Source organism: Nelumbo lutea, chromosome 4 (genome assembly GCF_056320005.1).
Source record: "Nelumbo lutea isolate HS-2025 chromosome 4, American lotus-T2T, whole genome shotgun sequence".
Lineage (NCBI taxonomy): Eukaryota > Viridiplantae > Streptophyta > Magnoliopsida > Proteales > Nelumbonaceae > Nelumbo > Nelumbo lutea.
Genome location: NC_142687.1, coordinates 18,383,560 through 18,409,802, shown reverse-complemented (window position 1 = coordinate 18,409,802; position 26,243 = coordinate 18,383,560). Strand labels below are relative to the sequence as shown.

The following is a 26,243-nucleotide window of genomic DNA, read 5'->3' as shown; positions in this document are numbered from 1 at the left end:
GTAGTTTTTTGAAAAATATATTTGCTTAAATAAATTATAAATGATGTTTTAAATATGGTGTGATATATAAAAATAATATAATAATATATATTTAATATAAATAACACATATATATATATATATATATATAATCGGAGTCGGGGTGGGGTAGGAACCTCAATCCCCATCCCCATCCCAATAATCTCCATCCCTGACCCCATCGGTCGAGGAAGTCGGGTTCCCATCGGGATGGAGAAAATTGCCATCCCTAATTAATCTCTACATTTTGATTTTCCGACCCAGTACTCAAACAGGTCGGAGTTTCCTCATTATTTTGTTTCGAAATAGCAGCGCGACTAGCATAAAAAACTCCATGAGATCTAGTTTTCCCTCTTCCGATTGTGGTTCAACTTATTTTATAAAGCTGTTAAAATTAAGTCAGCAACTAGAATCTTTTTTACCTCTTTGGTCATCACCGAATTTGGACATCTCATGTCATTATTTAAATATTATATAATATCAAATAGAGCAGTGACATCCACGATAAGGCTTTCAAATGAAAAAAAAATCCCATGATAAGGCTTCATATTTGCAAAACTTGATTAGTGGAATTAATTGTGAATCCCAACCATCCATTATATTCAAGAATAAAGACAATTACTGACAATGTCTGTTATCTTTTTCCTGGTAATCATGTAACTTCATTTGTTACATCCCGTAGTTTGATGAATGGTCACCTTCTATGATTCTGTGACACAAATTCATCTGCTCTTGCTAGTTATACAACATTTTACATTTCTTGTAACATGGTTTAATTTAATCTTGCACCTCCTAATTGGAAACGAGAAGCTAATAAGCGACAAAGAAGAGAAACAGATTTCTACAATTGTTGAGCTTGAACAGAGGAGGTCGTCATGATGCTATATAAGAAAATACATTTCCGCCCCATTTTAACCAAGCCCAGCTCACTGAAATTCAAATAACGGGTTGATGAATATCGGCGGGTTAAAGACAGTACTCTGGTTCACTTGAAACTTCGCCGTGCTCGGAAACTGGTGAGCCATGTCGCCAGAAAAAAGTTTGTCAACTTCGTGATTATTGTTTTCAGTTGTTTGGAACTGCATTGGCAAATCATCAAGCGGGTTGCCATCATTTAAAAGGTGCGACATGGACAGATACTCCACCTCCAGCATATGAGCAAGAGAACACGTCCTTGGAAATATCAAAGGTGGTTGTTGCTCACTGGTACCAGAAGAATTGATTTCTGTGTTCTCTCGAAAACATGGATCATCATTTTGCTCCACAGATCTTCCCAAATGCCTCTTCTTATAAATCCTACAGAGGGCCCAGTCATCCAACTGCAGTGGATGAAAATTGAAAACAAGTTTGGAATTAGTTGTTGGAAAAACCGAGATAGATTATCATTCATCAGGCCTAATCATGTTATTATATATCAACTGAACGAGACTTACTTTCATGGATCCATTGATCTTGGTCGGCTGTCTACAGTTTGAACCATCCAACCGATATTCGTGCATAATCCAATCCGTCTTAACACCCTTGGGCAGGCGGCCCTTATAAAACACAAGAGCTTTCTTCACCCCCACATACTTAGGCCCACTGCGGATTGCCTTGTCTGTGCCCGTGGCTTTCCAATAACCAGAGCCGGTTGCTCGATTTGGGCGCACCCCATTTGGGTACTTGCGTTCTCGTGGGCTGAAGAAATACCACTCTGTCTCACCAAATTCTGCCTTTTCTACAACCCACATACGAATAATTGGATGAACTTTAATTTACAGATCAACAACTAGCAGTAACCCATGAATATTTTTATATGAACCATCATCAAGAAATATGAGCTTAACAAAAATCAAGACTAACCAGGTAATTCCCATGGATCGAATTTATAGATATCAACTTCCGGGATTATAGATACGGGGCAGGGCATCGATCTCGCTTGTTTCGAAGATAATACATGATCAGTTCCTCATCAGTTGGATGAAACCTAAACCCCGGAGGAAGGTCAGAGCTCTTCTTTCTTCCATCCATTGATGTCTAGCTAGCTAGTACTGGTAGTGAGTGATCAACTGAAACAAGAAATTCAGAGCAACCAAATCTATGGGATTAGAAGGAAGATGGGTCAGGACTCAGGAGTGGAGAAAGTTTATTTTGCGAGCCTGAGCAGAAGAAGATGTGGCGTTTGAAATGTTTGAAAGGGTGGTGAAAGTAAGCCATTTATATTGGCTGGTTTTTTGTCGTTTGGCATAGGTGGGCTGTATTTTGACCCACCCGTGTAACTTTTAGTTAACCTCGGGTAGGCCCATCACAGGAATAAATTGGACTATCGACCTATTCACTATGACGACACGCGTCCTCTTCTTCTACAAAAGGATGATGATCAGTGATTGTGTGGTCACGCTGACCAATTGGTACGATACCTATCGTTTTGATCATTTATTGGCTTAAAAGAATCTTTCTATAGTTTAGTGCCTAAATTAATTTTCAGGCCAATCAAGGACTAACACGGTACGGTAGGGGTAGCCGGGTAGCCGGGTAGGGACTCTCACATGGTTTACTCAGCCTGACCACTCCCGCATGATCATGGATTGCCCCTTCTCCTTTGAAAAAGGAGGGGGAAAGATAAATAAAAGAAATCAACCAAACTCATGGATCTTATCTTGCCACCTCATCTACTTGGGCCCTGTTTGGTGCCCATGAGACCATTAATTTCTAACCTTTTAACAATATACGGTGGCCACGTGTTAGAGGGGTTGGAATTTTGGATGAGGATCAAGTTGTCATGTGTCATGGTTGCATTGAATTAGACTGAATCCATGATGTCAGGCTCTACCACAATTGTTAATCATCAGATAATAAAAAGAATATCCCAAGGATTGAATAAGGCATCTATTCTACATGTGGGCCCATGCGCCTACAATTTTGGGCTTCCCTTTCCATTTGGTCCATTGGTAAAGAGATGATTCAAGAATCTGAGTGCTGTAGACAGACAAACCCATTTACTATTTGAGGCTCCTGATCCATTGTTCAATGCGGCCCACTTGGGGTTGGGGATGGACAAGAACAACCCAGTTGGGGACCACTTCACATGTTGTGAGGCCCACTGGAGCTGTTGGCTCGAACCATTTGACTTATTTCTAGCAAAGAGGGTGTGACAGTTCTCCTATCATGTTCTGTGGCTTCTCTGCTTCGTAATCATGGGCTTCACTCTTGAGCTTGATCTTATAAAAAGTTTGGATGAATTATGGAAGGTAATGCGTCACAGATGTACCTCTCCAAACTCATCAAGTAGAATTATCCCGGCCGTTCTGTACTTTATCAATGTCGTGGATGTCACGTCCAGCCTACCGGCCGGAGCCCTACGGTTGGAAAGTGATGACATAGCTCCACAACCCCCCTTAGAAATGGCCTACTAGATTATTCTTTCTAAACAGTTCTGATGGACGGGGATCATTCTTTATCTCTTTTTTAAGAGTTTTTTCAAACATTCACTCTTCCTTTGCTGAGAGAAGGAGAAGAATGAATGAGAAGAAGACGAAGAAGAAATGGTTTTTAGTTTTTTTTTGACTGGTCCCAAAAGAATAGAGACCAAGGTTTCCAGCCCAGTTAAGACTTGGGCAGGCTTTGAGCATGACTAGTGTTTTGACTGCGAATGTTTAGACATAGATGACAAAATGAGGCATTTGAATACCAAAGAAAAATCTTTTGCCCATCTTCATTTTTTTTATTGTTGGGGAATATTTGTTGTTGTTATCCAATGGTAGGCATTCTCATGGAGTGTTATTTTCCATATATTCATTCATGCAAAATTGTTAGGTTTTGTTTCTACTATGAGCTAGATGCATGGAATAACAATTGTTGGACCTATTCAATAATTCAAATAAGAAGTTGAAATTTTGTAGGTTGAACAGCTAAACAGCAATTGCATTCAGCTAATCCTATCACACCTCTTCACTTACCATCTTTGATCGGTGCAGTCATTCTTTCCCTCTTTTACTTTTTTTTTTCCGCTTCTTGGATACAAAGTAGACTTTCACATCTTGGGTTAATGGAATATTTATAGATAAGAGAATAATAAGGTAAAGCAATGGAATTTTTTTCTTCAAGGACCAGTTTCTCTCTTTTTGAATGTCTAGCTTTAGATCACAAGTTCGACTATTCTGAAAACTTGAAAACCCCAAAACTTTGGGAAAAATCAACCAAAGGAAAGGTATCAGATGGTTAAACGGAATAAGTTTTAAAAAATGATCTGTGATTTCATTTAGAGAGATAGGTATTGATATTTAGGCTCAGCTTGAAAAGAGTAAAAATATGTAGAGTGCAAATATGTTTTGTTTCGTATGTATTTGAACCATAAATACATTTATATTTGTACTATTTCCAAATTGAGCCTTAAAATACATTTAACGCTGTTTTATTAGAAATTAAATTAATAAAAGGAAAAATGGTTGCATTATAACATAAGAATAGAAGATTTTTTATGCCAACATAAGAATCGGAGTGACCTTTAAGAAAAGCCACCTTTTGGGATAACAAGAGAAGAAAACTAAATCATCAAAAGAGGGGGGAGTTCTGTAGTTCTTCGAAAAAGAATACAACTAGATTAGAAAGATTACCTAATGAAGAATGATGGAGTACAATGAAAAATGAAAAGTTGCTTCTCATAATAGTGATGACTCCGCAACCATTAAATAATTCCTTATTACTAGAATGATGTTATGTGAACATTGATCAATATTATGATGCTTTTGAAAGACATGGAATGTTTGGACCAGGGCATAATCAATCTGAATTGTATGTCCAGTTTAGAGTTGGTCTTACTACTTGGGAGATGACTGTCGATACAAATTTTGTGTTAAATTTTAAACACAAAAAAAAATGTAGATAAATTCAAAGAAATTTAATTAATTTTCTTTTTTGCAGAAATGTTAGTGAGGTACAAACTCTTTTCTTTGTTTGGCAGAGAAAACCTTCTGATTCTAGTAATTTGATAAATCCCCCTCTTTCTTTTGTTGCAGCAGCACGAACACCAAAATATTTTAAATTGATTCTTGATCTTTCCTCCTGTACTAAAAAAACAAAACAAAACAAAAAGGTTTAAGAGCCAAAGAAGTGGGCCACTAGAGGGAGCCGAAGGAAGAACCGAAGAGGGGGGCCTTCCCCTTGTTTTCCCCTTAATTTATAGTGGCCTTTGTTAGGTGAATCCGTCCAAACATTTTAACTCAAATGAGAGGAACCATATTAGGTCTGTTATGGTTTCCTTCTTCACTTGACAGCAATTTTGATCCTATTATAGGTAATGAGTACCATTTAAATGGAGAGCCCCACAAGATTGATTCCAAAGACATCCAACTTAATGAGATTCTCTTAATTAAAATTTGTATTATTTTGAAATTTTGGCTGGTTTGAGATCTCCAATTAACAAATCAGTGATCTTTGTATAAGGTTGATTGGAAGGGCTTTGTAAAGTTGCCACTTGACAAGAAACTAGGGCCCATATAAAGGAAGGAAATCCATTAATTGGACTAAGCTAATCCTCCTTGAATCCGCCAATCATATTTTCTTTTTAAACAAATTATTAATTAGGCATCGCTGCAATCAATTGGGCCCCACTACATTGATCAGAGAAAACCTCTCTAATTGATTTGTGAGAAAAATGAATGGTGGGCATGTCTCCATATTCAATCCTTAACGTGACAAATGTAAATTTCCCCTACTCAGTTTGGCTTGTAGTAGGCCCTACCCAATACATTCTTGGGTTTGGATTTAATGGTACCTGCCCGCTCAATTCCTTTTGTGGGAATACACTAGGGGTCCATTTTCTAATTAGACTTCACATTTGATCCTATCCAATATGTTTATTGGGCCCAAATTCTGTTATTCCTTTATTAGTGGGTCAATAGCTCCTTTTCATTCAATCTTATATTGGGCCCTATTTACTTTGCTTCTTGGGCCAAAAATTTACATATCAAGACTGGCATATTGCTTGGGCTCAAAACTCTGCCTCATGCTCAAAATAAAATTTTGTACCTAAGGCTGTGTTTGGTTGCAGTGCAAATTTATTTGTACTAATACAAATGCATGGAAGTACAAATGTATAAAATGCAAATTCTTGTTTAATTTTGTTTTGGATTTTACTTTTTTCTGCTTCATTTCTTAATTTACTTCGTTCATATTGCAATCAAACAAACTAAAATTTGAAACAAAAATGGTCAGCATTTACACTCAAATCGTTTGCACTGTCATGATTTTACATTAGTGCAAATTTATTTGCATTGCAACCAAACACAGCTCAAGACTCGGCTTGGAAATATTACAAATACAAATATGTACAAAATACAGAGTTTTACACTCTACATGTTTATATTTATACTCCTTCCAAACTGAGCCTAAACCACATTTATATGCGTTTTCCTATTTATGTGTATTTTATAGTGACTGAGGAAACGGAAATTTTTGATTTGTGGCCTTTCTCTAGGTCTGGGCCGTCTGGCATGTCTTAAGTGTGTCCCAAAACGTAATGGTTCCCAGTAAAAACGTATTTTTTTCCTGATTTTTATGGATAGGAAATACCAGCCCAACCCAATTCGAGGCTTTTGGAATGACTTGGGTTGCGTTCGTGGGCCTTGGACTGAGATTGATTTAGAATTCGCCGCCCAATATTAGGTGCTACATGGAACCCTCACCAACCTTAGCCCACTCTAACTTGTCTAATTGCTAGTAAACCTGGTAACTTGTCAACTGGTTCATTACATACCAGTTTAGTGAGCAGGAGCTGAGCGATGAAAACTTCTTATATTGTTTAACCTTTTGGTATTTGATATTATATAACACATTTTAAAGGGAGGCTCATGGGGTGGGAACAGAGCAGGGTGCACGTGAGGTCTATTGAACTTACCACATAGAGACAGCAAGTACCACAGCCCACAGGGTTGATCCCACTCCTTAACCATCCGAACTTAATGGGTCATTGGCAAGAATTCAAATAAGGTCAAATGAAGCCAGACATGGTCATGGGCTAAGGTCGGGTTGCCAAATTTTGAATGGATCTAACCCGAAGCAGTGTAAGAATTCCATGAGCCCAGCCCGTGAATATGTCTAAATGGAACTCATTCGATTGGTAATCATGGTAAAAGTAGGGATCCCTTTGTAGTTTGGAAGGGTAGAGATCCCAAATGACAATTGATGGAGCGCAATCCGGCCGGTCTTAGTTGTCAACGAACTTGTCTCTGAGCTGGAGCGTCGGGGAGCCTGAAACGGGAAAGAAGAGAGCTACGAGGGGAACCCGGTGTACAAAATTTCTTAAGTACCCGCGACGGATGAGTCCTTCTATCTCGTCGCGGAGATTATTACATTGCTCGGTGCTATGACTGTGATTTTTATGAAAACTACAATATAAATTTTTGTTCCTCTCGTTGGGGTTTTTCTTCAGGCTAGGTGGCCACTTTACGTAAAGCGCGCCCTTGATCGTCATCAGAATCTCGGTCCACCTTGCGTTTAATGGCGTGTAATCCATCCAAACTGCTAAGGGAGCTCGAGACGGCTGGCTCGGTTTCACCTCTCGGTTATGGCCTCTTCTGTCGCCGAGGTTGGAGGGCTGCTCGCCCTCTCTTTTTCTTTTTTCCACCCCGCCTTTGATTCTCTGGTTGATCGCTTCCTCTGTTCTCATAAACTTGTCCGCGAGCTTGAGGAAGTCGGCCACGGTTGCTGGCTGGCTGGCCACCATGTGTCATTTGAACTCTTTGTGCGTCACCCCTCTTTTGGCCACGGCGAGCTGTACCGCGGGGTCTAACCGAGGGATCTGCAAACATGCTTCATCGAACCGTTTGATGTAGCTCCGGATGGGTTCTCCCTCTCTTGGGATTACCCGAAGATACTTTCCTCAGTTTTGGGACACCTTTTACTAGTGACAAAGTGCGCAGTGAAGATCAAAACGAACTGGGGCCAGCTTTTTATTGACCCGGAAGCTAGGTTCTGGTACCAGGTGCGGACCACCCCTCTGAAGGTGGTGGTGAAGGCCACGCACATGCACGACTCGCTTGCCCTAGCGATGTGCATTTGCGACTGAAACGCGTCGACGTGGTCGTTGGGGTCGAAGGACCCATCATACTTGTCTAGAGAAGGGAGTTTGAAATCTCTAGGCAAGGGGACTGCCAAAAGTTCTACTGAAAGGGGGGAAGGAACTGAGAGAATGGGGACGGTTTTTACCTCGCCCGAGCTCGTTTCTTCCTTGCCTCTGAGCTCGGGTAGCACGCGAGTAGCAGTTCGGCGACGTCACCGGCGCCTTCGCCGGCACCTTCTTTGAGTGGGCCTGGTGCTGGCGCTACTTGCCTCCGTGTTGCCGAGCTCGATGGGCCCGAGTTGCTGGCCTGCTGCTAAGGCGCTGAAGCGGTTCTCCATGAGTGGAAACTCAGGCTTGGAGCATCGAGGTGACTTTGTTGGCGAGGTTCTTGACCCACCCGCGGGCTGCGAGGCGGGGGTTATCTTTCTTTGCTTTCGGCACGGGGATGAGGCCTGACTGTTAGGGGGGTTTTGCGGTCGGGAAGCCTCTCCTTGGTGAGGTCGTCCACCTTGGGGGGAGGCCTTGACCGGCTTTGAAACAGGGTGTCAGGGGGGGAGCGGTTGGTTCAAGGGTAGCTAAGGGAATTGTTGTTGATAATGGTGTTGGGAGAGGTGGTGCAACACCTGATGTTGTTGGAGCTGGTGCTGCTGGAACTGCTGCATTTGGGCCTGCATTGCCCGCATGCATTGCATCATATCATCTATCTGGTTTTGGCGGGTTTCCAGTGGGACAACAGTTAGTTCCGTGAAGTTCGTTTTGATGGGTAGTGGGAGAGGTGCCACCGCGTGTGGCACATTCCAGCTTGGGATCCCATCCACTGAAAGGGGGATGGCGAACTGCCCAATGCACACTGCCAGAGCATGAAGTTGCTCTCTGGTAGTGGCTGTTTCGGTTCCACGTCCGGCACTGCTAGAGGAGGCCATTTCAGTGTTGGAGTTTTTGAAAGGAGGGTAGGTATAAGAGATTTAGAGGGAGGCTTTTAGAAGCTATTTCCCACAGACGACGCCAATTGATGGAGCGCAATCCGGCCGATCTTAGTTGTCAACGAACTCGCCTTTGAGCTGGAGCGCCGGGGAGCCTGAAACGGGAAAGAAGAGAGCTCCGGGGGGAACCCGGTGTGATAACTCTGAAGCTCAAGTCAGTAATCTCTCAAAGGCAGAGTGTAGACCAGATAGCGCAAAGTTCACATACCTTGTTTGTTGGGGGCAAGGGGTTCTTATAATCACTTCGCACACTCGCTCCGAGGCCCTTGTCAGGTCGGGTATGATTACTCTTGCATCCGTCAATTCGGCCGTCGTCCTTTCTGCTGGGGAAGAACCGCCACTGCCTAACCGTCTCTCTAACTAGAGATGGCGGTGTCAGGTGGCAGTGGCAGGTGGCCGTTTTTAGAGTGCGGCCGTCAAGCGTCAGATCCCAAGTCAGTCGGGTGCGGCGCCCTCAGGTATGGACTTCCTCAGTGTCAGGCATGGTACGACTTGTTTGGTTTTGGTGCCCAGAAGGTGATGCGGAGTGATGAACGAGGCGAAGTCTTGAGTTCGGAGGTATGTATAGGGCGGGCCAGTTCGGCGAGGTATATCCTGAACTGAAGGTAGGCCAGTTCGGCGTGTATCCCGAACTGTTTACAAGGTTGGCCAATTCGGCGAGGTGTATTCCGAACTGTTACAAGATCGGCCAATTCAGCGAGCTGTATTCCGAACTGTTACAAGATCGGCTAATTCGGCGAGGTGTATCCCGAACTGTTACAAGATAGGCCAGCTCAGATTACTTTCTGGTTTGGGGCCAAGGGTGAGTTCGGGCCCCCAGTAGGGAGTTCGGTCCACTGGTGTCCCCTTGATGTTCGCGCTTTTAGGCTTGCTTTTGTGCCGAGCTGTTGTCTTTGCCACGTGTCGCATAACTGTGAGGTCGGGCCAAATCTTCCTTCATCAATTGCCCCCCACTCCTTGTGCCAAGGGTCTTGCCCTGGTGCGGGGAGTTTTGCGAGGTGGTAGGTGGATTTGTCCCATCCTTTGAATCTTGACTGCACGAGTTGCTTCTGCGAGGGTTCTTCGGTTTCCGAGAAGGCGGGAAACTGATGGCGCGTTTTGAATTTCAAAAATTTGCATCGCTGGGACGTGACAGCGGGTCAGAAAAAGGCGCTCCACTGCTGGACGTTCACTGGCATTTGTCAGGGAGAAGTGCGGCGCGGTCAGTTTCAGAAAGACGTGCGTCAGCGCGACGTCGGTTTCAAAAAGACGTGCGCTGACATTTCGCTTTTTTTAGAAAGATGTGCGCCAATCACGTCTCGACCTCAGGGGACATGCAGTCAGCGCAAATGTGGGCCGTCGGATCATCTTTGATCTGCACGGTCGGTTCTTGGTTACTGTAGCTATAAATAGTGGGGGACCCCAGTCGATTTGTCACTTCTGCGGTTTGCCTATTGAGCTCGCGTCCAACATTTCAGCTCGCGTCTAGGCTGGTTACATAGCCTCCAAGGTTTTTTTGTTGGTTCCCGTCTCCGAAGCCTTCAAAACTTTCACCCGGTGAGTACTTTCCTGAATCCACCTCCTTTCCTCAATGTCTAGCTTTGATAGCTCAGATGACTCTTCAACTAGGACTGACGTAGGTTCTACAAACCGAGTCATATCCCCCGACTGCCTCAGTGATCCTAAGGTGAAACCCGAGGACTATGAACCAGTAGGCCGAGCCGCTTCGGGCAGTTTGGCGTCTACCTCTCGCCGAGGTCGGATGCTAGACAGGTTTGGTCCCTCGACCATGATGCCTGAGGGGCTTCAATCTATACTTGTGTCTTACAATCTGCCTGGGGGGTATACATATTTTATTCCTTCGGGTAGCTTTCCTTAGGAGCACGGTCCTGATGAGATCATGATTTTTCGAGAGCAGCTCACTACGGGGTTGCGACTTCCTTTCCACCCCCTTCTCGTCGAAGTCATAAACCACTTCGGTGTCACCATTGGCCAACTTCATCCGAACTCTATTCGGAATCTGGTGGGGATAGTCTCCCTTTTTTGCGAGCAGAATTTCCCTTTAGACTTAGAGATATTCTCCTCCATCTTGATGCTCAAGAGACAGGCGGGTTCTCTTCCTGGGGGAAGACGGGCGTATTACCTTTCTCCTCGCCCAGGCTTTAAGCTTCTGCACGATCTTCCTAATAAAGTCTCGGCGTGGAAGCGGGACTACTTCGGTGTGCGAAGTGCACAAGGATGGCCCTTTCAGACCGGATGGGGTGAGGCCACTCCTGATTCAGGTGTTACTCTCAACAAAGAGACAGTGAAGGGCCTTCGGCAATGGAAACGGCTAGGTTTGAAGTGCCATTACTACTTAACGGAGGCCAAGCTTATTGCGGCTGGCCTGAGTTCGGGTAGGTTTCTAGTTCTACGGTTTCTTGTTGCTTTGTTCCTTTATTTTTTTCTGATGTCGAACTCGTTTCTGCAAGTGTGATGGACGCGGAGAGAACTCGTGGGGGGCGTCTGTTCCAAGGTATGAAGAGGAGGGAGCGGGTCGCCAAGCGAACTCGTACTGAGCTACCCCCGGAAGAGGAGCCTCAAGTTCCAGACAACACGCCGGAGGATCTGCCCAGGGAGCCCGAGGTGACTCCACCGATGCGTGAAATTGCCGGGGTGCCTTACGTTGAGACCACTTATACGGGCGCTCCTCCAAACTCAAGTGCTCCTGCTCACTCTGGGTCCGCTCATACGCAAGCTGAGCCCTCGGGTTCGGCAGCTCAAGGGGAGTTCAGGAGCGTGTTAACGCCGAACTACGCTCTTCAGAAGAGTAGGGAGGCTACTTTCCCTGAGGAGATCGTGGCGTGGATCGATCTTCCTTTGAACCAGGTCGCCTGCCGCGCCGTAACTCATGCTATGGTGGTAAGTCAGATTTCGTCTGCCTTTTTCATTTTCTGTCGCTTTTGCTGTCATTGCTCACTTGTTTCTTTTGGTAGGTGAATTCTTCAATTCATGCCTTAGCAGACCAAGTGGAGAGGACCTCCCGACAGGCGCGAGCTGCTAAGGCTGCCGCTTATGCTACTGAAGAGGCTTTCCGTGCTGCAGAGGCGAATACCCGAGCTGCTGAGGCGGCTGCTTATGCTGCCGAAGAGGCTGCTCGCGTCGCAATGGCCAGGCAGGCGAGGTCTCAGCGTGATGCCGAGGCCATGGGGGTCGTTGTCAAGCACATGGCAAACTTGAAGTTGGATTTTCAGCATCAAGTCGAATATCTTCAGGAGGACATCAGGGAGAAAACGCAGATTTTTTCCCAAGGCATTGAAGACACCAAGAAGAAGGGCGTTGAAGACTACATTGCCTGTCCGCGTTTTGACGATCTGATGGTGGATTTTACAGGAGGGGGTTCAAACTAAGCCGGTGGATGATCCGAAACACATACCCCGACCTTGATGTTAGTGCCATATCCACTTCGTGTATAACTCAGGAGATGGCCAATGCTGCCGATGGCGAGCCGGAATCTGAAGGAGAGGCAAGGCCTTCGGGTGTTGTTGAAGTGCCTTCTGATGGCGAAGAAGTAGCTCCAGGCATGTAACAATTTTTTTTTTTTATAAGTGCCTTCTGATGGCCAATGTACTATTTCTTGCAACGGAATAGATAATCTTTTTGCCCACATGTTTCTTTTTCCCGAACTGTTTCTTTGTCGAGCTGATAATATGCCCTTTTCTTTGCTTGTTTACGGCGATGTTCCTCTTGGCTCTGCATCGTGGCCCATAGGACCTGATTTCGTCCACTTCGTTTGGCGGTTTATAGGTAGTATCACCTTAAGTTCACGATGTTCCACGCTCGAGGTACTTGTTTGCCTTCCAAGGTTTCGAGCTCGTATGCACCCCCGAGCGCTCTCTTTACTTTATAGGGCCCTTCCCAGTTTGGTCCAAGTTTGCCCACGCCGGGTTCGGGCACCATAATCTTACGAAGGACCAGGTCGCCAACTCGGAAGCTTCGTTGCTTTACTCTGGCATTGTAGTAGCGAGCTACCTGCTGCTGGTAGACCGCTATCCGGATATGCGCGAGGTCCCTTACCTCATCTAGTAGGTCAAGATTGGTACGTAACTCATCTCCGTTTGTCCGATCATCGTACGTTTCTAGTCGCAATGTTGGTACTTTGATTTCCGCCGGGATCATTGCTTCAGTGCCGTAGGTGAGGTTGAAGGGGGTTTCTCCCGTGGCAGTTTTTTCTATAGTTCGGTGAGCCCACAAGACACTTGGTAGCTCTTCGGCCCACAGTCCCTTAGCTCGATCCAGACGTGCTTTCAGTCCGCGCAGGATGGCTCTGTTCATTACTTCCGTCTGACCATTTGTCTGCGGGTGCACGATTGATGTGAAGTTTTGCCGAATCCCCATGTTCTGACACCACTCTCGGAACTTGATATCCTCGAGCTGTTTCCGTTGTCGGAAATTAATACCCGAGGTAATCCAAAACGACATACTATGTTCTTCCAAAAGAAGTTCTGTATGTTCCGGGCCGTAACAGTTGCCAGAGGTTCGGCTTCTATCCACTTCGTGAAGTAATCTACTGCAACAAGTAAGAATTTTCTTCCGCCTGTTGCTGGCGGGAATGGTCCCATGAGGTCGATGCCTCATTGTGCAAAGGGTCACGGGTTGGTGAGGTATTTTAGGTCGGAAGCAGGCTAATGGTGGATATTGGCATGTTTCTGACACTTGTCACATTTCTGACAAGCTCGACGGCTTCTGCCTTCATCGTTGGCCAGTAGTATCCTTGTCAAAGTGCTTTTTGGGCGAGTGCTCTACCCCCCAAGTGTCCGCCGCACAAGCCTTCGTGAGTGTCGCGGAGTACGAACTCGGCTTCGGCAGGTCGCAGGCAACGCAAGTAGGGGAGCGTATAGGATCGTCGGTATAACCGTTCGTCTATTATGACGTATTTGGCTGTCTGGCGCTACACCCTCTTGGCCGCATTGCGTTCTGCAGGGAGGGTTCCGTCTATCAGGAAGCTCGCGAGTGGGTCGATCCAGCTCGCCTCTGCTTTGATGACGGGAGCGACCTCCTCTGCCCCCCCGAGAATACTAGGCCGAGGTAAATCCTCTATGTACATGGTTCTCACGTTGTTGTGACTTGTGCTGGCTAACCGGGACAGAGCGTCGGCCTCAGTGTTCTCTGACCTCGGGATTTGCCTGATGAAGTGTGACTGGAAGTTGAGCAGGGCCTCTTTTACTTTCGCCAAATATGCGATCATGGAGAGCTCGCGTGCTTCATACTCTCCCGTAACTTGATTGACTACAAGCTGGGAATCGCTACAGATGACCAAGTGCTTTGCCTTTACCTTTCGCGCTAAGTTCAGCCCGGCTATCAGTGCTTCATACTCTGCCTCGTTGTTGGATGCCACGAACTCAAAGCATAGTGCGTATTCTAATTTTGTGTCGCCCAGATTGCATAAGACTATTCCAGCCCCGCTGCCTTGCTGGTTCGAGGAATCATCCACGTGAAGGATCCATGGCTCCTCATCCTAGTTCGCGTTTTGCCTGACCAGGAGAGATGCCACACTGGCTGCTACTTCACGGGGTTCAGACTCTATTGGCTCGAGAGCTCTGGGTTCTCCCGAACTGGGGACCTCGGGCTCGACCTGTAGGGCTTCGTTGCTGAAAGTGCACTCGGCGATAAAATCTGCCAGAGCTTGGGCCTTAATTGCGGTCCAAGGTTTGTACTGGAGATCGTACTCACTGAGTTCAATGGTCCATTTCGCCAGCTTACCGGAGACCTCGGGCTTCAGCAAAACTTGTCTTAGGGGTTTGTCGGTCAAGACAACGACAGTGTGAGCTTGGAAGTACAGGCGAAGTTTCCGAGCTGACATCACTAGTGCATAGGCAATTTTTTCTATCTGCGGTACCTTGTTTCTGCTCCCTACAGAATTTTACTAACATAATAGACGGGCCGCTAGACCCGATCTACTTGCTTTACTAATACCGAACTGATCACTTCGTCGCTCGCCGAGAGGTACAGTTCTAGGACTTCGCCCTCCTCGGATCTGGCTAAGGTTGGTACGGTGGCGAGTTAAGTCTTTAGCTCGTCGAACGCGAGCTAACAATCTCGGGTCCATTCGAACCCTTTGCCTTTGATTGCCTTGAAGGAAGGCAGGCAGTGGTTTGCCGACTTGGACATGAAGCGGCTCAGAGCAACTATGCGGCCGTTTAGCCTTTGAACTTCTTTTACTTTCCGAGGTGGTCTCATATCAAGGATGGCCCTTATTTTGTCCGGGTTGGCCTCAATGCCGCGCCAGTTGACGATGTACCCTAGGAACTTACCCGAGGTGACTCCGAATACACACTTGTTTGGGTTTAGTCTCGTGTTATACTGACGCAGAATTTGGAAGACAAAATCCAAGTCTCTTATTAATTCTCGCGAAAATTGTGTTTTGACGACCATGTCATCTACATAACACTCGATTTTCATGCCAATTAAAGGCTGAAATGTTTATTTACAAGTCTTTGAAAGATCGCACCAGCATTCTTTAGCCCGAAGGGCATGACCTTGTAACAGTACAGGCCGAACTCGGTAATGAAGCTGGTTTTTTCTTGGTCAGACTGGTCCATCTTAATCTGGTTGTAGCCTAAGTAGGCATCCAAGAAGCTTAGCAGCTCGTGTCCCGAGGTCGCGTCCACGAGGCGGTCAATTCGGGGTAGGGGGAGGCAGTCTTTTCGGCAAGCTCGGTTCAGATCGGTGTAGTCGACACACATGCGCCACTTGCCGTTGGCTTTTTTCACCAGCACTGGGTTGGATACCCAACTCGGGTAATGAACTTCCCTTATGAAGTCCGCTGCGAGGAGCTTTTCGACTTCGTCGTCGACCGCTCTCCAATGCTCTGGGGCTAAGTTGCATTTCTTCCGTCTAATGGGTCTGACTACAGGGTTAGTGTTAAGCTTGTGAGTTATGAGGCCAGGGTCAATACCGGGCATATCTACCGCGAACCATGCAAAAATATCTAAATTTTGGAGTAAGAACCTCACCAGTTCAATTCGCAAAGGCTCCTTGACGAAGGTGCCGATCTGTAGAGTTCGCGTCGAATCTGTAGCCGAGGTCGGGACTGCGACTGTTTCCTCAGTGGGTGAAGCTCGTTCCTCGCCCTGCTCCGCAGGTCGCTCTAGTTCGAGGTCGTCGGCTACCTTGTTTTTTCCCTTTAGGGCGGCAACATAGCATTTGCGGGACTCGAGTTGGTCGCCCCGCGCTACCCCCACACCGAAGTCCGTGGGGAACTTCATTGCCAGATAATAGGTGGAGACCACTGCACGCAAAATATGCGTAATTGGTCGCCCTATTATGGCGTTGTATGGGGAGGGATTCGCGACCACCAGGAAATCGTGGTTGAGTCTTACCGCGCACGGCCATGTGCCGACTTCCACAGGTACTGTTATTTTTCCCAAGGGCCTGACTTCCTCTCCGCTGAAGCCTACCAGAGGAGTGTGAGTGGGTTTCAAATCGCTTTTCTGCAACTGCAATTGGTCGAACGCCGATTTGAATAGTATGTCCGCCGAACTGCCTGAGTCGACCAGCACGCGTCGGACTTCAAAGTCGCTGATCCTTAGCTTTATGACGAGCGCGTCGTCGTGGGGGTAGTGAACACCTCGCGCGTCGTCTTCTGTAAAAAAGATCGGTTCTTCCTTCTTCGGCCTCTTGGGAGGGTTCTTCTCTTCTCGGGCTGCTTCGCGAACTGACATCCTTGCTGCCACCGAAGTGCATTCTACCACCACCGAACCGCCAACTATCACGTGGATGGTTCCCCGGACTGGCCTTTCTTCTGGGGGAGGTCGTTGCAAGACTTCGGCCGGTCTGTTGCTTGGCTCGGGGACATCCTTCCCATGTTCCCCTTGCCGACCTGCTTTATTACTATTGTCATAGTGTACAAAATTTCTTAAGTACCCGCGACGGATGAGTCCTTCTATCTCGTCACGGAGATTATTACATTGCTCGGTGCTATGACCGTGATCTTTATGAAAACTACAATATAAATTTTTGTTCCTCTCGTTGGGGTTTTTCTTCAGGCTAGGTGGCCACTTTACGTAAAGCGCGCCCTTGATCGTCATCAGAATCTCGGTCCACCTTGCGTTCAATGGCGTGTAATCCATCCAAACTGCTAAGGGAGCTCGAGACGGCTGGCTCGGTTTCGCCTCTCGGTTATGGCCTCTTCTGTCGCCGGGGTTGGAGGGCTGCTCGCCCTCTCTTTTTCTTTTTTCCACCCCGCCTTTGATTCTCTGGTTGATCGCTTCCTCTGTTCTCATAAACTTGTCCGCGAGCTTGAGGAAGTCGGCCACGGTTGCTGGCTGGCTGGCCACCATGTGCCATTTGAACTCTTTGTGCGTCACCCCTCTTTTGGCCACGGCGAGCTGTACCGCGGGGTCTAACCGAGGGATCTGCAAACATGCTTCATCGAACCGTTTGATGTAGCTCCGGATGGGTTCTCCTCTCTTGGGATTACCCCGAAGATACTTTCCTCAGTTTTGGGACACCTTTTACTGGTGACAAAGTGCGCAGTGAAGATCTACACGAACTGGGGCCAGCTTTTTATTGACCCGGAAGCTAGGTTCTGGTATCAGGTGCGGACCACCCCTCTGAAGGTGGTGGTGAAGGCCACGCACATGCACGACTCGCTTGCCCTAGCGATGTGCATTTGCGACTGAAACACGTCGACGTGGTCGTTGGGGTCGAAGGACCCATCATACTTGTCTAGAGAAGGGAGTTTGAAATCTCTAAGCAAGGGGACTGCCAAAAGTTCTGCTGAAAGGGGGGAAGGAACTGAGAGAATGGGGACGGTTTTTACCTCGCCCGAGCTCGTTTCTTCCTTGCCTCTGAGCTCGGGTAGCACGCGAGTAGCAGTTCGGCGACGTCACCGGCGCCTTCGCCGGCGCCTTCCTTGAGTGGGCCTGGTGCTGGCGCTACTTGCCTCCGTGTTGCCGAGCTCGATGGGCCCGAGTTGCTGGTCTGCTGCTAAGGCGCTGAAGCAGTTCTCCATGAGTGGAAACTCAGGCTTGGAGCATCGAGGTGACTTTGTTGGCGAGGTTCTTGACCCACCCGCGGGCTGCGAGGCGGGGGTTATCTTTCTTTGCTTTCGGCACGGGGATGAGGCCTGACTGTTAGGGGGGTTTTGCGATCGAGAAGCCTCTCCTTGGTGAGGTCGTCCACCTTGGGGGGAGGCCTTGACCGGCTTTGAAACAGGGTGTCAGGGGGGGAGCGGCTGGTTCAAGGGTAGCTAAGGGAATTGTTGTTGATAATGGTGTTGGGAGAGGTGGTGCAACACCTGGTGTTGTTGGAGCTGGTGCCGCTGGAACTGCTGCATTTGGGCCTGCATTGCCCGCATGCATTGCATCAGATCATCTATCTGGTTTTGGCGGGTTGCCAGTGGGACAACAGTTGGTTCCGTGAAGTTCGTTTTGATGGGTAGTGGGAGAGGTGCCACCTCGTGTGGCACATTCCAGCTTGGGATCCCATCCACTGAAAGGGGGATGGTGAACTGCCCAATGCACACTGCCAGAGCATGAAGTTGCTCTCTGGTAGTGGCTGTTTCGGTTCCACGTCCGGCACTGCTAGAGGAGGCCATTTCAGTGTTGGAGTTTTTGAAAGGAGGGTAGGTATAAGAGATTTAGAGGGAGGCTTTTAGAAGCTATTTCCCACAGACGACGCCAATTGATGGAGCGCAATCCGGCCGATCTTAGTTGTCAACGAACTCGCCTTTGAGCTGGAGCGCCAGGGAGCCTGAAACGGGAAAGAAAGCTCCGGGGGGAACCCGGTGTGATAACTCTGAAGCTCAAGTCAGTAATCTCTCAAAGGCAGAGTGTAGACCAGATAGCGCAAAGTTCACATACCTTGTTTGTTGGGGGCAAGGGGTTCTTATAATCACTTCGCGCACTCGCTCCGAGGCCCTTGTCAGGTCGGGTATGATTACTCTTGCATCCGTCAATTCGGTCGTCGTCCTTTCTGCTGGGGAAGAACCGCCACTGCCTAACCGTCTCTCTAACTAGAGATGGCGGTGTCAGGTGGCAGTGGCAGGTGGCCGTTTTTAGAGTGCGGCCGTCAAGCGTCAGATCCCAAGTCAGTCGGGTGCGGCGCCCTCAGGTATGGACTTCCTCAGTGTCAGGCATGGTACGACTTGTTTGGTTTTGGTGCCCAGAAGGTGATGCGGAGTGATGAACGAGGCGAAGTCTTGAGTTCGAAGGTATGTATAGGGCGGGCCAGTTCGGCGAAGTGTATCCCGAACTGCTACAAGGTTGGCCAGTTCGGTGAGGTATATCCCGAACTGAAGGTAGGCCAGTTCGGCGTGTATCCCGAACTGTTTACAAGGTTGGCCAGTTCGGTGAGGTGTATTCCGAACTGTTACAAGATCAGCCAGTTCGGCGAGGTGTATTCCGAACTGTTACAAGATCGGCCAGTTTGGCGAGGTGTATCTCGAACTGTTATAATGTAGGCCAGCTCGGATTACTTTCTGGTTTGGAGCCAAGGGTGAGTTCGGTCCGCTGGTGTCCCCTTGGTGTTCGCGCTTTTAGGCTTGCTTTTGTGCCGAGCTGTTGTGCCGATAAAATAGGAGGGATAAGTAACTCAACTAACATATATAAATATTTATCACTTAAATAGGTTGGTTTACTTGTTTATTCTAATAATTGTGCACTTACTTTGTATGTGACAATTTTTTTATAATATCGATGATAATAAATAATATGTTTTCAAATTTTTTTACAATTTTATTCTTATTGATCTCACATATTTTGTTTAATATGACAAATATACAATATTAAAGATATGTCCAAATGTATTCTACATTTTTTTGTATTTTTTTATACTTTTGTTTGTTTTCGTTCTTTTTAATTTTTATTATTATTTAATTATGACATCAAGGATTTACACATTTATTGTTGATTTTCTATTAAATAGGAAAGCAACTCCATTTTGGGTTGATTTTAATTTTTTTTCATTTTTATGGTCAATAAAACAATTATTCTTTGGCACACTTATTTTTTAATATGGTCAATTAATATAAGAGTTAATGAAAAATGGGAGTTAATTCCCTAAATATAAGACTTAATGATAGGGAATTAAATGAAGAGAAAAGTAGTAGCTCAAATTACATTTTATGCCCTCATAATTGGAGAGATTAAATTTAAAAATAAGGGTATTCTAGTCAAGAATAAGATTCAATGAATGTTATTGGGAGTTATTACGTACCTTAAATATAAGATTTAATGAGGATGACTTGAATGAGAAAAAAATGGTTACTCAAATTACATTTCTCCTTTACAATGAGAGGGACCGAATTAAAAAACTGGGATATTTTAATCAAACAAAAAGTGTGCACGCACAAGTTCCTTTTGTCTATTTGAAATGAAAGAGTAATGACAAAACCCATGTCCAAGAATCTTTGGCTGATGACTCAACAATAGCAAAAGCAATCGGGAATATACAGTTATTCCCATCCAATGCAACTACAAATAATACATAGTCACAATTTGGTTGCTTCAAACGACAGCCATCTAAACCAATAAATGGGCAACAACCCTCCATAAAACTGACCTTCATGGCATTTAAACACACAAAAAATATTTGAAACTGTCCCGAGGAATCTTCCTTGTAACTTATCTTTTTTTTTTTATCAATAATCCTTGTAACTTATCTTCACCACACTCACTAGATTTGAATTCAATAATACATGACAGTAATCAGGTAACTTTAGGTACTACTCACTCTGGATGCCAAGAATACCACTGACTTATTAATATCAACCCTAAACTCTTTGTAAGTATTTTCAGACTTAGGTTATCTATGAACTTGTTCTTGTACCTTTTTGCAAGCCATGTACTACTTGGCTTGCCATACTTCAAAGCCCATGCACATTCACACCTGTCTACAAAAGTTTTGATCTAGAGTGCCTCCCTATCCTGCATCCAAGAGGCATATATATGCCAACCACACATTTACTTACAGACAGCGGTAACCTTCTCATTGTTGTTCTTGACATAATCAAACTCTATGCCATTGACAATTACAAATGTCACCTGAGCCTCCCTAAATGTTGATGGATTTGGGAATGTCAGCCCCACTGACAACTATGGTGCATTCATCTCCCTCTTAGGTATAACTGACTCAAAATGTGGGGCTTGTTCATCACCCGAATCATGTGCACCATGCAACTCAAACGACTGCTCATAATCATCTAACATATCTGGTCCAATTACATCCGTTTCAGCTGGTGTACATCCAACTCCATTATAAGGTTCATAATGAGCATGTTGTGCATCATTAGGATGGACAGGGTTTGAGGTTTGCCCATCACAACAATCATGTGCTGCACTTTTTTCCTCATCTAATGATGTACATTGGTCGTCGTCTTCAAGATTATCACCACTCATTTAAATAATCAACATCGTCATTATCACCATCAAAACTCCCATAATCAACATTAGTGCCAACTTGGGGCTTATCCTCACCATCCACCCCATGTGGGATAGGGTCAGCATTGTCAACATCATGAACCACATACATGTTTATGTGAGGCTTGTCTTCATGTGTTGCACACATACTTAACACATCCCTATCATTTTTCATAGGTGCCAACCCATCTCTCAAGTCAAATCCTGGATTCCTATAAAACACCTTCTACTTATCAAAACACTCTAGCTCCTTCAACATTGTATTTATCTCAATAAACGACAACAAAGCACCATCCACTGTCACATCACCACCACAATAAATTAATGTTGGCAATTCAACAAATGTGCCACCATGGTGGATGAAAATGGTAAACATTGCAAGAAAATCTAGTAGTTTTGGAAAATATATAGTTATCAACAGTATAATCAATTCATTTACCAAGTGTACCATAAAAAAAAAAAAACATAAAATAATGTCCCCCCTTTTTTATACCCCACTAGAGTAACATAAAAAAAGGGCAGATGTTCCCCTCTCCTACCCCTAACACTGACAATGATAAGTCAAATACCCAAATCAATTCTCAGGCGGAGGACAAGATAGGGGACCATAATAAAGGATTATGGGTTAAACAAAAAACATTTGAAACTCATAAACTAACAAAACATGTGAAACTCAGGAAAAGTGGAGTTTTTCGAAAAACAATTAGGAAACATTATGGGTTAAACAAAAGATATTCGAAACTCGTAAACTGACAACATGTGAAATTAACAACAGGAAAAGTAGGGTTTTTCGAAAAACAATTAGGAACCATTTTGGGTTAAAGAAAAGATTCAATATGAGAAATTAACAAAAAAGGGAAAATGTTGACTCCTTTGTTTACCCTTCTTCTCCGGCGACGACAATATCTGTTCGTCCTCTCTAGCGATGACAATATTCTTTTGTCTTCTCCAACGATGATGGTGGTATGAAAACTTCTCTTCTCCGCTAAAGAGTGTGGACGGAATGAAAACACTCGTTTGCAAGGGTTTTGTTCGTTAGCGGCGACTAGGAACACTGACAAAGTCCTTTTTGGCAATGATTTTACGAGCGAATAAGCGGGCGGCGAATGCTACAACTTCGAACATTGACTGTGTTAAACAGTGTTTGGTTGAAGCGAATAAGGGTTTACACACACGGGCAGTTTTATCATTTTGAAAAAATGACACCCTCTATTCTTCACACCGCAAGGGGGTTTTTTGTCATTGCACATGTGCGTTAATGCCCATTGATGGTCATGGACCAACTTGACACTTCTTGAGTGTTTGGATATTAGGTGACACTATCCCCAAAGTTTATGATACTAAAGTGAAATTTACCCTATATTCAATGACAATAATTATTTTTTATTATTTTTTTTCCATTCATTCATTCATTCTTTAATTTTAAGTGAAAAGCACAAATTCAAAATCTGGGTTCAGGTACTTTATTATCCACAATGGATTCGACACAACAAACTCTAGGAAGAAAAGTAGCTATTTCAGATAATCAATGTGCAACTTTATTGGCACCTAAAAAAAACCAATAACCAAATGATAACAAAGCAATTCGTATTTATCCTAATTCATGCCAAATTTTCATTAGTTAAAGCTTTCTAGACACCATGCTTTGCATGCGTGTATTATATTAATTTGCCTTCGCATGTGTGTACATTAAAATACATATATTTATATATTTATATAGTATTTTCAACTTAATGATTTGGCCACAATATTGTGAAACCAAATGATTAAACCATAGGCCTTTTTTTTATAGAAAACCATTGACCTATTTCACCTGTTCATGAATAGAGTATTGGTTGTTGTATTAATTTTAATTCTATTTTTTATATATAATAATTAGTAAAAATACATGTTTGAGTATTAAGCATATATATTTGGATTTAACTTTTATGATCTGCATCAAAACCAAAACAAATATTTTCTTTATATAATATAGATAGATGACATTATGAACTTACCTATTGATATGAAAAACTCATTCAACCTTTGGATTGGGTTTTAAAACAGTAAAACACTATACTTATACATGCGGTGGATTTGATTGAATCAATGTCAATTTATTATATATAGTTCGATTTGATTAACAAGGTGTTTCCATGGTGCATTGCGTATGAGGTATGGTGTGTTTAGATACTTGAGCTTAAGAGTGTAATTGGATCGGCTTAGGATTGAACCTCATTCAGTCCAAAATCAATTTGGATGGATTGGATGGACCAATAAGACATATTGGATTGGACCAATTTGGTCTAAAATATTTATTAGATTGGATTGAACATGGTCCATCCGTAATAAATTTATATTGGATTGGGTTGGATTAAGACAATATCTCATCCATTGATATAAGATAAGAATATAGGTGTCAATGGACCAAGTTAGGGTTGAAACCAATCTAAATCAAAACAAATTTGAACAGATTGGATGGTCCAGACATTGAACTGGACTGGTCTAAAATGATCCAAAATATTCATTAGACTGGATTGGACCTAGTTCATTTATAATGTATTCACATTGGACTGGATCGGATTGGACCAAATCCAGTCCAATTGACACCTCTGCTTGAGCTCTATTCTTATATAATTGAAGAAACCACATGTTTAAACCACATTTGGGGATATATTATCAGCAAAGTTTAAAAGAAATTATTGTAGTCATTTATTACATCATATATAATAATTATTCAATTTACCGTGGTGTGGATTAAAGTAGAAGATTTTATGATAAAAATTATAATTATAAATGGTTTCAAAACACACACCCATCTCTAAAAGAGTACCTACTCTAATGGTGTTGTATTCCATGAGCAAGTGATCCATAGAAAGTAAATATTCCAATCTCCCTATTGGATTCGGATTCAAATACCATCAAACAATACATCTACGGGTGTGGTCTCCAGCGTTTTTGTTTTTTATATTTTGGGAAATTTTTTTAAACTATCTTTATAGTTTAGCTAATTGACTAATTCACCTTTACTGTTTACAAATTCTCTTAAACTACCCATATCAATTTTGGTAATTGTCTAAAACCTCCCCTACCATTAACTCTCCGTTATAAACCGTTCACATGTGACATCACATGACTGATATATTTTTTAAAAATCTCTAAAATACCCTTTTGTCATAGAAAACTCCAAGCGCTAAAACCATGAACAGGAACTCCATTACAGAGATTCAAAGCAAAGCACAACAGAACCAAAGACAACCTTTTTCTTTTCGAACCAAGGGACAAACAAGCGTTTGGGTGTTTTCTTTCTCCCTCTATTTTTTTCTTATTTATTCTTGTTTACGTCTCTAACAATGATGGCCTCTCATCTATACAATTTGCAATTACATATAGTGCCATTGCTTCTTTAAAACGGTGACTGCTATTATTAAGCAATTAACAAATTATAACTAAAATAAAAAAATAAAAAAAATCAATAGCTTATCTACTACCAAATTGTGGTAGAAAGAAACATGAAAAAAATAACTATCCTGTTTTGATATGATATTAAGAGGCATAGTCACCTTAATTATAACGCCATTGACTTCGAAATTAGAACTATTATTGGTGTTGGTATAGTAGAATGTCTCCCTGAGATAAATTGTTGTGCGGATACAAGTTGTGGAGACATAACCTTTAGAACTTAATTAGGTTGATCAAGAAGAAATGAGAGAGAGAGAGAAAGGATTGGGGGAGGACGAGGAGCCTAGGATTCCCATAGCATAAGTGGGATTCTGGAGCTCAAAGCGGAGATCAAGAGGGTCAAGATGGAGGGTATTGTTGATGTGGAATGAATAGGGGCGTAAACAAATTGAATTCGAATTAGATTAAGCAATATCTAAATTTAAATTTAATTAAATATTTGAATATTCGATTCAATTAGTTGATTATTTTAGGTAATTAATAAATATATAAAATAAATATTTTATTTATATAAAGTATATAAATATATAAATCATTCATATAATTTAATTATTATATATATAAATTATATTATACATTTAAATATTTTATACATTATATATAAGAATTAAATAATCGATCAAATTTGGATATTTATTGAATCAAATCAGATCGTATCAGAATTCTAATCCGATTACCTATCTGGTATGAATAAAATATCCGATTTCGACCGATTATATATTTGAATTATTCGAATCTGATTCGATTATATTGAATCTCGAATTTAAAATTGGATTTTCGAATATCGTTGACACCCCTAGGAATTATGGCTTGTAGAGGCGCATCACCCTGAAGGCTAGGGAGTGTGATCCTGATGTGGCGCTCATGGCTCTCTACTTCCACTTCTCCCACTCTCTCAATTTAGTTGCAAGAGGAAGTCACGGGAATAAGAATGAATGCTATTAAATTTGTTCTTTTTGTTATGTTTATAGCCTTCCATGAATTCCTACTCCGTTCCCTTCCAAATTGAATCCAAATTTGCTTTGGTTCTGACTAAAATGTAGGGTATGCCACCGGTTTCAGGTCAATGATTCGATTGTCCAGTTTGAACGAATGACCCATTTTAATAACAAAAATTACAAAATCATTTTGACCATCGGTTTTTGGGTCAACAGTTTGATGGTCCAAATCGAAGGGACGGGCCCGTTAAGCAATATCATACGTGTGCGATATCCATTAAGTAGTATCATATGTGTTATGTCATTCGAGCGTGTAACTCATACGACCCAAAAACGGAACCATTCTATCCATTGGTTTTTGGGTCGACAGTTCAATCGCCCGGTTCAAATGAACGACCTATTCTAACAACAAATTAAAAAAAAAGGCCAAAAACCATTGAAC

The 26,243-nt window shown here is 43.6% G+C and overlaps 1 pseudogene across 1 annotated transcript; it reads right to left on the bottom strand.

The window, feature by feature from the left end:
* Positions 1–636: 636 nt before the first annotated feature.
* LOC148854312 (NAC domain-containing protein 2-like) lies at positions 637–2,163 on the bottom strand (annotated as a pseudogene). Its single transcript, XR_016112274.1, has 3 exons — positions 1,861–2,163; positions 1,452–1,735; positions 637–1,337 (listed from the first exon to the last, which is right to left on the bottom strand). The product of XR_016112274.1 is annotated as an NAC domain-containing protein 2-like (transcript).
* Between the last annotated feature and the right edge of the window lie 24,080 nt (positions 2,164–26,243).